This window comes from Rhipicephalus microplus, chromosome X, assembly GCF_043290135.1.
Source record: "Rhipicephalus microplus isolate Deutch F79 chromosome X, USDA_Rmic, whole genome shotgun sequence".
Taxonomy (NCBI): Eukaryota; Metazoa; Arthropoda; class Arachnida; order Ixodida; family Ixodidae; genus Rhipicephalus; species Rhipicephalus microplus.
In genome coordinates, this window is record NC_134710.1 from 38,467,859 (window position 1) to 38,478,109 (window position 10,251).

The following is a 10,251-nucleotide window of genomic DNA, read 5'->3' on the forward strand; positions in this document are numbered from 1 at the left end:
GTGAAGTAATTTTTTACTTAGCCACTTGAGGAGCTTTCTAACTTGGCTAACTTTTTTATCAAGACCTGAATATAAAGTTAAGATTTATTTGGTTAATTTTGAGCATTACCTTCGCAACAGAAGTACATCACCATGCACTGTCCGCAACAATTATTATTCATCTTTCACAGTGCCAGTAGGTGCGGTCTATGTACGTGGTGAAAACATGTTTGCTGGAGTACGTCATATATGACATGTCGCTCAAGTGTCTGTCTCCGCATTATTGACGAATACAGCCGTCTTTTGTAAACTTTTTGCTGGCAAGTTTTTTTATTTTGTTTTTTTTTTAAACTGGTGGCCTCAGACAAGCTTATTACGCTTCTGCTCACCACTTATATAGCGTTGTTACACGCGGCGCCTGGGCCGACGGGGGAGAGTGGCGTTCTTTGTTCGTCAAACAAGTCACCGAAGGGCTGCCAGCCGACTTTTGTCCGTCTTAGCCGGGAAGTGAGGTGGCATCCCGACACCATAAGACGTTCGACGTGACGACCACAGTGGTTTCTTGGTGTTACAGGTGCAGCGTGGTGGCCATGCCCCAATCAAAGACGTTGACGTGAGCGAGTGTGAGCGGCACCGTCAGAAATGGTGTGTGTCCCCCGTGATTCAACAGCGCATTCTGGACCCATTCCCTGATTTAGTCAAAACACACACTTTATAATGAGCCACCCAGCTCATTCGCAAGAGATATCTCGCCCTGTCTGTACAGAATGTAATAAATCCTCTGTTAAGTTTGCCATCCTACTCCTGAGTGCACATGCATTTTATTTTCTGTCTCTCTACACGCCCTTTCTTGCCCCTATTTCTCAACCCTCAGTGCTGGGCAGCAAACCGGATACCAAGATCTGGTTAATCCCCCAGCCTTCCTTTCTCTCTCTTGCCATCTTACTGCCTTGGCATCTTCATCACGGATATCTGATGCCCGAATTAAAAGGCATCAAATATTTTCTGCAGCATGTTGAGACGCGGCATATAAGTGGTCATCCTCGAAAATTATCAACTTTAACACCACGAAAGGTGATGATATACCCTGAGTAGGTTCGAGCACATATTATGCCTCGACGCTACTAATCTCGATCAAACATCCTTCGAGGCTTTGTGTAGTTCTTCACCTAACGCACTGCTACCATTTCATTTCTTCCGTTTATACGCTCTGTTTCGGGCACGATCATAGGCTGCCATCTTGGACTGATTAAGATATTAAGATGCCGTTTTGCATCCATATGAATATTCGAATAGTGCTACGGTGAACTCGCATGCATCAACACGCTGGGCCAGTACACACACACACACACACACACATATATATATATATATATATATATATATATATATATATATATATATATATATATATATATATATATATATATATATATATATATATATATACAAGGAAGGTAAATTTCTCTAAACCAAATGCACCACTACCTGCCTACACTTTTGACACTTAATTACAGAACTACGGTTACAATACAAAACATCGTCATGAATTTGCCCGCTTGCAATGCCGTTACGCCAATGAAATATTTGAAAATTGGCACAACTTAAGCTGTTGATACAAATGAGAACTGGTTACAATGAATTTACGCTGATTAACAGACGGGCTATATATATGAATGGCACTTCCTAATATGTTTGTGTGTTGATTTTATGAGTTTAATATGTAATAAGCCTTTCGGAAAGCAATAATTATTATCTTCCGCAAAACTGACATGATAAAACAGACTTGTTACCAATTAATGTTGTGACAACGTTACTTATACTTGGGTTTCTCATGAAACGATCGAGTGCATGTAGGCTCATGTGAGGAACACTTTGCTCTTGATATCGTAGAGACTGCCGACAGAACGAGCGTATGATTTATTCACGGTTTTGATACTTCTCCTCTCTTTGTAGTTCGCCAGTAGCCACTTATGGTGCAATGCAGCTGAAAGCGCTGATTGAGTAAGAAGCTAGGTGGATCCATGCAAATTCTGATTGACGTTTTTTTTGTGTGTGTGTGGGTCGGCAGGTTTTTGAAACAGTGACTGTATCGATGCCATTTCGACGTGCCTGCATATTCACTCGTGCATCATGACGCGTAGCAGGTGGGTCCACTGATAAAGATTCAGAAACGCATTAAACGCGCCGAGAAACGAGCAATCACACGCTTTCGTAGGCTCGGGCGCACGCGCTCCTAATGCAGAAGCTCCTGGGATCTTCAGTACCATGGGACAACAGCGCCACCGCTACTGTCACCCGCCGGAGATTCAGCCGAGGTACGGCGCGGCCGCCTCGTTCACTCCACTGCCCCCTTCTAGTACACTGTAACTGTAGTGCTGCTACAGTGTCTAGAAATATACTGCCTATGGTGCTGAGCGCGCGCATTCCCTACGAGAAAGGGTGGCCCCGCATTTGATGACTGCACTCAGATGCCACAAGCAGCGCTGCGTGTCGAGAGGGTGCACGAACGCGCAAAATTCTTCTTGTCCTGTTGCTGCCGGAGCGTCGCCGCGTTTCAAATCAGTGATTTACAGCTACCATCTGATTTACTGTGAAGTTCGACGGTGCCATATGTACACTGCAACACCCTGAGATGTTAAAAGCTAAGCGGCAATGCAAAGAAATGACGTGCATTGTGCCGCTGTGTCAAAGAAGTTATCGGTCGAACAAGGAAAAGGTGTCTTGTTCCCCGCAATAGCGGATCCAGCGCGGTTTTCTGAATGAAAAAGTAAGATCAAGAGGGCAGACAGAAGGCTGAATCCGAAGGCTGTCGTGTGAGAAAAGCATTCTGAGAGGGACTCCATAGAGCTATCTTTTTGGATGAGGGTGAATGGTGTCGGATACGAAATCGCCGTTTAGGCATGCTTTCAAATATTAGTATTTATCTAAAACAATTGAAAATATCCTTCCAAATTTCATTTACACAGTTTTTCTCTCATTTCAATGTCGGACTCCCTTTCCAACAACGTTTTGAGTATCATATGCGGCGAGTGTCAGATTATTCATTGGCATGTTATGTTTCTTTGTTTTCATTCGAATGCTAATGGGATTCAGGCTATGAGGCAAAGGTTTTAGGGTCTTCTGTGATAATTCTTGCTCTCAAGAACAAAGCACATTTTAAAAAATAACTCTGGTGGTTATACTGTCAATGGTTTTTAAAATTATTTGTTTGCGTACTGCAACCACTTTGAGCATCTATCTATCTATCTATCTATCTATCTATCTATCTATCTATCTATCTATCTATCTATCTATCTATCTATCTATCTATCTATCTATCTATCTATCTATCTATCTATCTATCTATCTATCTATCTATCTATCTATCTATCTATCTATCTATCTATCTATCTATCTATCTATCTATCTATCTATCTATCTATCTATCTATCTATCTATCTGTCTGTCTGTCTGTCTGTCTGTCTGTCTGTCTGTCTGTCTGTCTGTCTGTCTGTCTGTCTGTCTGTCTATCTATCTATCTATCTATCTATCTATCTATCTATCTATCTATCTATCTATCTATCTATCTATCTATCTATCTGTCTGTCTGTCTGTCTGTCTGTCTGTCTGTCTGTCTGTCTGTCTGTCTGTCTGTCTATCTATCTATCTATCTATCTATCTATCTATCTATCTATCTATCTATCTATCTATCTATCTATCTATCTATCTATCTATCTATCTGTCTGTCTGTCTGTCTGTCTGTCTGTCTGTCTGTCTATCTATCTATCTATCTATCTATCTATCTATCTATCTATCTATCTATCTATCTATCTGTCTGTCTGTCTGTCTGTCTGTCTGTCTGTCTGTCTGTCTGTCTGTCTGTCTGTCTGTCTGTCTGTCTGTCTGTCTGTCTATCTATCTATCTATCTATCTATCTATCTATCTATCTATCTATCTATCTATCTATCTATCTATCTATCTATCTATCTATCTATCTATCTGTCTGTCTGTCTGTCTGTCTGTCTGTCTGTCTGTCTGTCTGTCTGTCTGTCTGTCTGTCTGTCTGTCTGTCTGTCTATCTATCTATCTATCTATCTATCTATCTATCTATCTATCTATCTATCTATCTGTCTGTCTGTCTGTCTGTCTGTCTGTCTGTCTGTCTGTCTGTCTGTCTGTCTGTCTATCTATCTATCTATCTATCTATCTATCTATCTATCTATCTATCTATCTATCTATCTATCTATCTATCTATCTATCTATCTATCTATCTATCTATCTATCGAATCGCCTACGTCTGGGTGCCCTCACGATCACCCCTTAACTTAGGGTCTTCGAAATACTTTGCAAGAGCCAAATGTTCGTGAAACGCCAATGCTGGTTCCTGTGTTGACTATCCAATTTCTCGCCCATATTTAGCGCCACTTCATAATGTTTCACTTAATAAAAATTACAACATAGTCACCTTGAATAGCATTGATTCCCAAGTTACGTGGCATCTGCGTCTTTTTTTTTTCTCGGGCAGTAGAGGGTAGCGAAATGTATGCCATGAAATGATCTTCATTTGGTATTGCAAAGCTCCAGTACTCTGAAAGCAATGGAGTAGTTCTTACACAATAAAGCATTATGTAAAAAAAATGCCCGCATATCCACGGAGTGAATGATGGGGAGTGGGGCGAAGCATTCGTCCGTCCATTCGTTCTTGCTTCCGTCCGTTCCTGCGTACGTCTGTGTAACCGTCCATGCGTTCATCCACTTGTCCGTGCGTGCGTCTGTTCGTGCGTTCATCCATGCATCCGCGCCTGCGTCCGTTCATGCGTCCACCCATGCATCTGTCTGTGTGTCCGTTCGTCCATCTATTCAGCACTCCAAGTACCACCATCTCTCATCTTTTCATCATATATTCTCCATATAGAAGCACCGCCATCCAGCGGACATTGCAAGGACTAAACGGGAGGTGGCACATGCACACTTTTTTAGGGCTTGCGCTTCGGGTTTACTTCCCACCTTTAACCACCTCGAGTTCATGGTACATACTAGTTCACTGTATTCATGGCTTTGCGGCCCAACGCTCGCTAAACCTTTCTAAAACCAAGGAGGTTACACCCAGCGAGTATAACGTAGCAACCCTTTCTTGTCAGATCGTGCTCAGTGTACATGCCAATAGCTGCTAATGGGGATCGCAGCGTGCGCGTTACCTAAAGGCCGAATGCTCCTGTCTCCCGTTCCCCCTTAGCAGCCATTAAGATGTGCATTGAGCACTATCTTTTATTGTTCAACAACGCACAGAAGAAATCTCTCACCGGAACCACCTTGGAGGTCAAAATCGTAAGGACCGCTATTTCGGGTATGTGCCACTGGTAGTTACGTACTACGAGGGATGCACAAGCCACGCCATAAGGAGCTTCGCCCTGAAAACACTCCGAAAATGCAGGAAAATAATAGTTGGCTTCGCGCGGCTCTGCCTCCTGCAGGCTTTGCAGCGCTTGCGGAGAGGAAGAATTGAACGCAAATGCACCCACTCGCACAGCAGCGCATCATGTGGGCGCCACCGGCAGTCATCAGCTGCGGGGCCATCTTTTAGCTCGCACTCAGCACACTAGCCAGTATATTTCTAGACACTGTAGTGCTGCTTGGAACGGCGTCCATTTCAGAATCAATGTTCTGCAAAAGGTCGATCGAAGCAAAAATATTTCGCGACGTCGCGAATCGCGGGGATTCCAAGCTCCAGACTATCGTATAGAACCCCAGTCGACACTTTGTACGGCGACGACAGTAATGCAGGTGACAAGGCATGACTGAGTGTGTCCGTCTAGCAGACGAAATGTTTGCAGAGCAGCTGAGCCTGACGTCACTCTTTTCTGTGGAGGTGTGGCGTTATCTGGAGGTGACCGCGAGGTAGCGTCACTGCTGATACTTCCAGCGCTAGAAATGACGGGATTGCCGGCTGTTTTGAATAGTGCTAGATACCAGTAATATAAATTAATAAAAGTGATAGTTATTCATCCCTCAGTTGCGTTTTAGGCCGCGAATCGCTGCTACGGGGTCTATAGCTAATCGCTGACGCAAAAAACTTGGCATGAGTAAATTTGATGTCAGTGCTCCTTTAAATTTAGAGTAGTTTACAAAACTTTGCACCTGCAATTCTACCATCACTAAAGAAATGCTGACTTCAAACACCAGGGGGCAGTGATCACTACTTGTAGCGGTATCAAGATCACTCTAAGAAGATATTGTCACATTTGAGCTAGTAAATGTCAAATCTAAGACGGACCTCGAATTACATCGAACAAATGTGGAAACTGAAATTCAAACAAGTAAGGTTATTCCGATTAGTCCAGTCCCACAAACATTTTCCCGACGAATCCCTACGACAAGTGATGGGAATTGAAGTCTCCCGCAAATAGTATGCTGTTTCTGCAAAAACGCACAGTCACATCGAAGGCTCTTTCATCTTGTATTCCAGCCGGAAAGTAGTTGTTGACTATAGATAGTGGTGCACATTCAGGAAAGTGAATTTCCAGAACCAATACTTCATAATCGTGTAATATTAGTTTGTAAACTAAGTGAGCTTTATGACAAATTTGAATGAAATGAAAAAAAAATTAATCCTCCACCACGTGAGTCTCTGTCCAGCCGAAGCCCCTGATAGTTTTTTAGATAGAAGTTTTGATCAGCAGACAGCCAAGTTTCTTGTAGCATTATGACATCTGGAGCTTGTTGAGAAATTAGGTATAATAAGCCTGTAGTTGCAGAGAGAATTGAACGGCAGTTCCACTGAAGTACTCTAAGGCACCCTATGATGAGTAGCAAGCAGTAGCAACTGCTTGATCAAAAATACTGTCTTTTAAGAAGTCCGCCTTAGTCCTAGGTTCCTTCACACTCTTTTTTTGTTTTTGGATGAGAAGAACTATAAGACTTGCTAGTAGGTGATCTGGTGCGTTTCAAATGCGAGCATCCATATCTACATCCCGACTACTTATTGAGTCTAAATCAGATATACCTTCCTGCTCAGTTGTGTTAAATCGGGGAGGCCTTTCATTTAATTTCATTTATATTTCCCTAAAGACCCCCGAGAGGGTATTACATAAGGGGTGGATAACATACAATCAATATATTTGTCACAATGATAAATGTGAAGTTACATTTGAAATAATATGCATGAAGCTTGATAGAGAGCCTGATTGTGGCGATATCGTGAGAAAGGCCATTCCAGTCTTTTGCTGCTCTGGGAAAAAAAGAAGCAGAAGATGTTTTAGTATGGGCACGCGGGCGAAAAACTTGAAGCACATGACCGGTGCGACGAGATATGTGAGCTGCATGGATAATGTAAGGAATGACGCTTGCTTCATTATCAATAGAGGCATCTGTCTGATGTTCGGCAGGCTTTATTGAGTGAAGTACTAGGAGGTTGGATATGCTTAGTTATTCGATCAGATACGCCCGACATCTGTGAATGCATGATATTATTGAGTGAGTCAGACAGATTGAGTAAAAATTTTTCTAAGGCTTTTTCTACAACCTTTTCTACCATAACTGAAATGGACTGAGAAAGTGATGCACCCATAGCAAGAGGTGGACGAAGTGCTATATGCCAGCATAACCCTGATTCCTGCTTTGAATTTCTGCCATTGCTTCTCTACGAGAGCATCGTCTCCTTTCAATGATATCAAGCACCTGAAGTTTTTTTTTTATCTTGCAGGGCAGTTAGGATCGTCTGCAGCGTTATTTGCCTTGCACAAACAGCATGTCTTATTGCCTGATTGGCACTCAGCAGTACTATGACCGGCCCCGTATATAGCCCCGCATATGCGGCATCGAGCGTCCTATCGACAGCCTTTAGTACTGCGTCCAAAGCGCCAGCATTTAGCACATTGCAACGGACGGGGACCTATAGAGCTTGGACTCTATAAAGTGGCCATGCCTTGATCTCCGAAGGGCCATCCGTTCTAGCGAATGTGGCAATTACAGTTTCAGTGGGAACTTTCTGTTTGTTTTCCTGTTTGGTACAGCGGTAAACAGAAATAACACCAGCTGGAGAAAAGATATCCAAGACTTTTGATGGACTTAGACTTGCGTCTACCCCCAGAACCAATTCTTTGCAGCAAGCTAGATGAGGTGGGATAAAAGAGCTCACCGGATGTCATGCAAAAGTAGTGCACTTCAGTAGGTCTTGGATACAAGCCTTGTCTGGTGAGCAGCAGAGTATCTCCCCGCGTCCAAACTGATGAACCTTTGTTATAAGTAGGGAGTGGGGAGTGATCGCACGAAGTTCCGTTTGGATCGTCTTGGGATTCTTCATACGGATCAGCCCACCAGTGGTTGGCACCAAAACGACATGAACGCTACGGGTTTCATTGCGGAGAAACAACTCTATAAGGGCAAATCCTGAGGGGGAGCAGAGGCCGACCAGAGGGACCGCAACCCTGAAGATGGAACAAGGAACGTTTAGCAGTTCCCCTGGCTCCGCACAGCATGGTGGTCGTGTTCTTCTTCCGCAGATGGCAGAGAGCTTCTTCTTCCGGCCTTTTTTTTGGCCTTCCTGCACCCTTATGTGATTTGGAAAGATTAGACCTATTTTGGTGGCATATTGACACTCAGTTGTGTTTCGGTTCTTGTGTGCGCGTGTCAACCAATAAAATAAAGGGATTAGTCTGACTGTTACCTTCCTTTACTCGAACGTGATGAGACGGATACTAGCATGTATATGATTGGCAGCTCTGCCTCTTGACTTAAGCACATACATACCACAGAAATTGTGGTCTTAATTAAGCTGAAAAGAAATGGTGGGAGGGAGGTAATTTTGTAGTGGTCATATGGTTAAAAACTATTTTGAAGGTCATTTTTGTTGAGTTGTTACTTCACGATTCTCGGGTTGGTTGGTTGATCCTTACTGAATTGGCGCAACCCACCACAGGAGATCGGCCACAAATGGGTAGTTCCTTAAGTTGCTATATAAACGAATACAATCAATGCTCTAATCTTGCTCATTTTTCTTTTTTATAGGTAAGCTTATCAAACGTACGAGGACGGGATCAGTATACGTATACCCCGCCCAAGAGATGCCTTTGCTCTGTTTAGGCCGAGAGGAGCCCCGGAGTGATAGCAGTGTGGTCATTTCCTTGGGCGGGTGAAAGCTCAACAATTTTTTTATTTCTTTATGTGGTTTTGCAGATTGATAAATTAACGTAAGTTGACGTGTCGTGAAATATCTGAGATATCTGCCCCCTTTTTTCTTTATTTTATTTACGAGGCGTAGATTTTTCACCTGTTTTGTCGGTTGTAACGCGCACAGTGACTCATCCCGCTATTTTGGTAGTGTCAACATATTCGACGCCTTCATTTTTTCCAATTAGGCTGACAGAAGAAGCTTAGTCGAGTTGTTATTTAATCGCTCTGATGAAATAAATATTGCTCGAAATGTTATAGAAAATACTAGATAGTGAGAGAAGGCAAGTCCCGTAGAGTCAGCATGTTTTTGTACATTATTTTCCGTAACCTTTCGCTGCGCTGCACACTGTGAACGTCATGTCGTTGTTACTAAGAACTTAGTGAGTGCAGCCCTTATTATTGATAAATATCATCGCCACTGGTTTTCCTTACTTTAGAGCCGTTATAGGTGTTGTTCAGCCATAAATAGTTGAAAAAAAAAACAGAGGTACCTTCTTGGCGGGCGTTGAGGCTGCCTTTCGGAGTGCATTTCATCGGATAGCAATGCAATGTTGGCGCGTGTATACGCGAGCAGGCTAATAAACACAGTTAAAAACTACGCTACTTCGTTTCAGTGGTTGCGGGATCCGTTCTTGTTCTGCATTGTGGCTCACACCCATGCACTGGGGGGGGGGGGGGGGATTTGTTGACCGATAATAGGGTGACCGTATAAATTTATTTAATCAGCTGCTGACTTGTTGGTCGTGGGTTCAAATCCCGGCTGCGGCAGCTGCATTTCCGATGGAGGCGAAAATGCTGTAGTCCCGTGTGCTCAGATTTGGATGCACGTTAAAGAACCCCAGGTGGTCGAAATTTCCGGAGCCCTGCACTACGGCGTCTCTCATAATCATATGGTGGTTTTGGGACGTTAAGCCCCACATATCAATCAATATAAATTTATTTAAAAGTAAACAAGACTAGGGTAATTGATAGAAGAGAAAAAAAGTCAGAAAACTGAAGTCAAGCTGAAATTTAAATGCGCGATGCAGTGTAGAAAAAAGTTAAGAAGACAGCAGTTGTAAAAAAAAAAGGAGAGAGAAAGAAGACTGACATTTTGTCCGATGTTACAACTTTGTCTTG